This window comes from Gouania willdenowi, chromosome 3 (assembly GCF_900634775.1).
Source record: "Gouania willdenowi chromosome 3, fGouWil2.1, whole genome shotgun sequence".
Taxonomy (NCBI): domain Eukaryota; kingdom Metazoa; phylum Chordata; class Actinopteri; order Blenniiformes; family Gobiesocidae; genus Gouania; species Gouania willdenowi.
In genome coordinates, this window is record NC_041046.1 from 14215116 (window position 1) to 14221115 (window position 6000).

Consider the following 6000-nt stretch of genomic DNA (forward strand, 5'->3'; position numbering starts at 1 on the left):
GAGAGATAGGAACTAATCACCAGTAAAAAGCCCAGTAAAACTCTGGAAAACAATCACCAGGAATAAATATTTGCTCCCTGATGAAGATAGTAGCTCTAACAACAGGTAAAATGATAAACTGGTGATAATACAGCCTGTACATGCAGTACGGGGATGCATTTACTCTGCTTCTAGGTCCTAGTGCCAGCCATCCGGTGAAGCCTGTTCCGTTTACCGAGGTCCGTGTGTGTTTAATAAGTCCGTGTGTGTCCATGTGAAAGTTTGCATGTTTATGTCTCCGTCTATTCTCTCTTTTCATCATATTCATCCATATCTTGGATTATGTCGTCACCAGCGCTTCATCGCCGAAAGTCGCACATGTGCAAAACGATACGAATGAACTTAAAGCCGCTTTAACCAAGTGAAGTGTTGACAAGAAAGAGGAATTATTTAATTCAGAATTAAAAATGGAATAAACCAGGCACTTAATTTGGAATTAACTTTGATTCAGAATTAAATTAGCATTAGGAATTATGTATTTACAAGGTCAGGTTAAAGAGGAATTCACTTTTATTCCACTTTAAAGAGGAATTAAAGCTCCCATGTAAACATGGCCATTGAAGAGGTTGGTACAGCTACTCCACCTAGCCACAGTGAACTTCAATGAAAGAGTTCAAAGAGCAGACAATTCATAGGGAGAAAAAGATCAAAAGGCACAGACTGAGCATGAAGTAGCCAAAGTTGCACATAGGAGAGTTGGAAACAGCTCAGGCTTGATCACCTTGTAGCTGGCCACCTTTGATGAGGGTGTCTAGTGTTAAAAAGGCATAAACACCCCCTGATTCAGGAACACTACGGATAATGCGTCCCAGATGTACATCTTTCCCATATCGGAGACGCAGCTCCACGGCCACTCTCACATGGTAAACGTCATGTGACTACCATCTTTTGACACAAAGAACAGTTTATCATCATGTCCTATATTTAATGAATCTTCTTTCTAAGAAAAAAAAAAAAGTTTTAAAGAGAAAACAGGCAAAACACTGTTACGACATCAATCAAGTTTAACTCACTGCAAACATTGTGCATCATAAATCTAACAATCTACTGCAAAACTCCATCTAAAATATACCAACCTATGAGAGACCAGTAGGTGCTCACAGACTTTATTTAAACTCTTTATCATCATTAGTCACTTTTGACACTTATTGAAATCGACATTCCACTTCAGCCTTTCAGCACACACTGTTTTTCCTCAGGTGGAATGAAACGAGGCCTCCTGAGTGAGTGAATGCCTCTGCTCGGCTCGGCCCGCGTGCCTTGTCGTGCGAGGCGTAATCTGATAATATCAATCATAATTGTGTTAGGTGTAATCCATCTGACTTTCAGTGTGTCGAGGTCAGGCTATGAAGCAAGGCCCCACTTGCCATCAATTATCAGACGATGGTGCTCTGCTTTATAAATAATATGGTGGAGCCCCGACCCTGCCGATCGATGGCGTACAGTTCCACTGTCATGGCTTTAATGGCAGCTGGCTTTCTTGGCTGAGCGGATCAATAGCTTGTCTCCTCAGGGCTCAGTCTGGGCCCAGGTCACGCCTTGTGACGGGGACGTAAATGACACCTCTGTTGTGATTGGAAAAATGCAAGCCTTCTGGGTAATTCAGATCTGTGAGTGTGTGCTTTTCCTCCATGGCCTTCAGGAATCACCTGTTGAGATGGGTTGTGCTTTACTCTGATGATGTGCAACTTAACTTAGTTCCAAATGTTTTAATATTCAATAAAACATATAATTCTAAAGAAAGGATCAAGAAAAATCTAGAATAATAAAAAAAGGTCTTCATGCACAACATTTTGTTTTCAAGTATTGTGAAAAATAAAAGTGAGCCCTTTAAATTCCAAACAGGCAGCTTTGAAGTGACGTCTAATTGAAAAACATGAAGAGGCACAGATGCTCAGTCTGAATGTCAATGACAGGCAGAATGACAGGCCGCACAGCAGGCGTCCAGGCCGAGATTGCTCAACCAAGACTTACGAGACACATAAACAAACACACAAAATGAGTTCACATGACGACACACACATGCACACACACACACACAAAACCCAAAGGAAGTGCTATCCATTGCCAAAGGGGAGGCACAGACCAAAAAGAAGTAGATGGGGGGTGTGTTTTAAATGTTTTTCATGTGCACTAAAGGCTATTTGTATGGAAAGGTTTTGCTATATATATATATATATATATATATTTTAGAGCTGGGAATCTTTAAAAATAACTAATTAATCACAAATCTGGAAAAAAAATAGTCGTGGTTAAATTTTTTCAGATTTTTTCAGATTTCAAAAAATGCCAGCAATAAATCCCAGTTCATTGCATTGTCAGCTTGCAATAAACACGCCAAAAAGTAGAAAAAAATGTTTATTCTAACCAAGTATTTGCATAGAAAGTGCATAACTCTGGGGTGTAACAAAAAAGTAACATAATACGTTTTTAAAAGACAAAGCTTATAACAAATAAATGTATTGTGATTCAAAACATTGATTGTGCAACATTGAACTATTCTATAATGTAAAACATGAACAGAACACTTAAAAAACATAATAATGTAATGTCATAAACAACATGGATTTGACCTATCCTGTTGAGGAATAATAATAATAATAATAACTGCAATATTTGCATTTCCTGAAGAAAATACAAATGAAGATGCAGATGCTGGCCCGTGTCACACCGCATTAGCTTAGCATTGGCATTAGCCAGCGTTAACATTATCCATCATTAAAATTAGCATAGCAATAACATTAGCCTACCACTACCATCAACCTAGCGTTAGTATTAACCTAGCACTAGTTAGCAATAGCAATAACCTAGCATCATCATTGATATTAGCATAGCAATAACATTAACCTAGCATTATCCTAGCATTAATATTGACCTAGTATTAGCTTTAACTTTGCATTATCATTAGCCCAGCAATAGCATTAACCTAGCATTGCCATCAACCTAGCATTAGCATTAACCTCGCATTAGTTAGCAATAGCAAAATCCTAGCATTATCATTAACCGAGCATTAACATTAACAGTTCTATTTATTTTCTAGTTTACAATGTTGTCAGTGTTTTTTATTTTTATTCATGTACCCCCTATGACAATTTGCGTACCCCTGGGGGTACCCGTACCCCACTTTGGGAACCTAGGCTTTAGACTTCTTAAAAAATCTTCTGAGATGTATTTGATTTGTGCGTTAGTTCAGCAGCTTTCAAATGTTGCACAAAATCTGCAGTTAGCTTATTTGTTCTGTTAGCTTAGCTAATTTAACCAAAACCTATTCCTCTGAGACACACCAGTGTCTGTACATGAGCAGAGGAGAGAGAAGCGCTCCTTTTCTAAATCACATGTTCTGAGAACAGTCTCTCACAGGAGCAATGGGTGCTAGTTTACCGTAGGAGTCCTGATTCAGACATTCCAGAGTTGTTTGTCGTAGTCAGTCCTGTCTGTCTGACACCGCCGCTGAACCCGGTACAGAAGTGTTAAGTGTGTGTTTTGAGTTGTCCAGTGCTAGCTCAGACTGTAGCAGCATTAGCTACAGGAAACAGAAGTGTGTCATCTTCTGTGAGAAAACGGTGCACTGTGTGTCTATGGCACATTACTTCCTCTGCTCTGTATGGAGTTTATCATTGTACTGTGCCTATAAGGAGCGGTGGTCAAATTAATCAATGCGTCAATTCATTTTAACGCAATAATATGAAAAAATGTACGCAAATTGTTAACGCGTTAATTTTCATATATATATATATATATATATATATTTTTTGTTTTCGTTCACGTGCTCCCAGCCCTTGTTGGGGAGCATATCTTACATCACAGTTTGCTGACATGTAAGAACATTTTTATTTATTTATTTCAGTTATTCTGAATATTTAGTTTTCATTCACGTGCTCCCAGCCCTTATAAATATAAATATAAATATATATATAGGGCTGGGAGCACGTGAACGAAAACAAAATCAAAATACATTGATATTTTCGCAAAACTGACAAGCTGATTTTGTTTTTGGACGTAAGACAACTCCTGTTGTTTTACACATTGATCACCGCAAATCTGTTTGTCTGTATTTACAAACAATAATATATAAATGCATAAACTCTTATGCTTAGATTGTTGTCGACTTTATCTGTAACAGATTTAGTCGACTAAGAACTCAATGTCTTTTCGTTGACTAAAACCAGACTATAATTGAAATAGTCCTGATGAGTGGAATAGAAGAAGAAGAAGAAGAAGAAGAAGAAGAAGAAGAAGAAGAAGAAGAAGAAGAAGAAGAAGAAGAAGAAGAAGAAGAAGAAGAAGAAGAAGACGAAGAAGAAGAAGAAGAAGAAGAAGAAGAAGAAGTTTCTTTACTCTTGTTTTGTGAACTTTTGTTAGTTTGTATATTTTCCTCTCATTTAGTATGTTTTCATGTCATTTGTGTTTTTTTTGTTGTCTGTATTTTGTTGTTATTTCTACATCTTCTCTCTTTGTGTATGTTCTTTGTTGTCTTTTTGTTTATTTATGGAGTTTTTTTATGTATTTTTCTCTAATTTTGGATGTGGCCACCGGGGTTCCAGTTGCCCATGCCTGATCTATGCTGACAGCTAACTGATGGGGTCTATATCAATCATGTATCTATCATTTATTCATAAAATCTGAGGAAAAAAAATAGGATTTATGGGTTAAATTAAATTCCGACATAACATAACATAACATAAAAAAAAAAGAGAGAGAGAAATGGTCTTGATGACTAAATGTTGACTAAAACTATGTTACATTTTAGTTAAAAGACTATGATTAAACTTAAAACAAAATGTGTTGTTACTGTCTTTGAGTCAGTTTGCTTTGTAATAAACAGCATGAGTTGTAAGCATGTGTGCTTTGGTCTTTACTTTGGCTGTTGGTTGTGTTTCTTTAATCCTCCTTTCTGCTCAAATGTGATACTATAAGCGATACGAGTTTCATCTTTCAGATTACGGACTGCTTTTAGCTTCCTGTTGGCTAAAGAAACACCCTGAAGTCAATGAATCACCCTCTGCTGAAGCATTCAGGGAGGGGAGGAGCTCCTGACACCATGTCTGACTTTGATGTTAACACAATCCTCTTCTATAAAAGGGTGTCTGCCTACTTTTGTTCAGCAGCAGTTCAAATGCTTCGACTAAATCTTGTTATTGAGCTCCTTTGCACTTCATACAGTTACACTGAGCTTTATTATAAAAGAAAAAAACCTCCTCTACTCTTTGGCTCTGTTGAGATATAGCAGGTGCTAAGAAGTTCCTAATGGCAATGGAACAATCCCAGTTGGACCTATGTTTGATGCAGGTTGCATTTAAAGGGCACCTATAGGCCAAAGCTATCATTCCATAACACTGCCTTTACTGGAAAAGAAATAAAACAGTAACAATGGAGGAACTGTGAGTATTTGTGCGCTGATGCCGCCATCAGCTCCTGGAACTAATGGGGCTTCCTGTGGTTCGCTTTTCCCCTCAGATGGGCACAGCTGGGGAATATTCACCACCCATCACTGAGCTACACTCCTCCTCCTCCTGCACCGCCTCCATCCACACCCTCCTCCACCTCTCCATCCCGCTGCAGCTCAGGGCTGCTTTAACAGAAGGGGAGGGGCTTATGGTGTGGACCACCATGATTTGAGCTGTCAGCCATGGATGACTCATGTCTACTCCCTAACTTTCAATGCGCGCCGTGCATGAAACATGTAATGAGGGCAATGAGACCTTGCTGTGAGAGCTCCTTATGTTTTTAAACAAATATCTATACGTTCTATCTTTCTACGACTTACATTTAAAAAAGATCTTGTTACTTTTACGACCTTCGAAGATGATGTAACAACATAAAAAGACGCAATCTAACAACCGTGAAGCTGAAGGAGAAGCTTATTTACAAATTGTATCTATAATGAGTGTTAAGTTCTCCAGGTGTTCAAAGGTAACAGATTGAACTCAAAGCTGCTCTGGGTTTTATTCAGCATTTGTA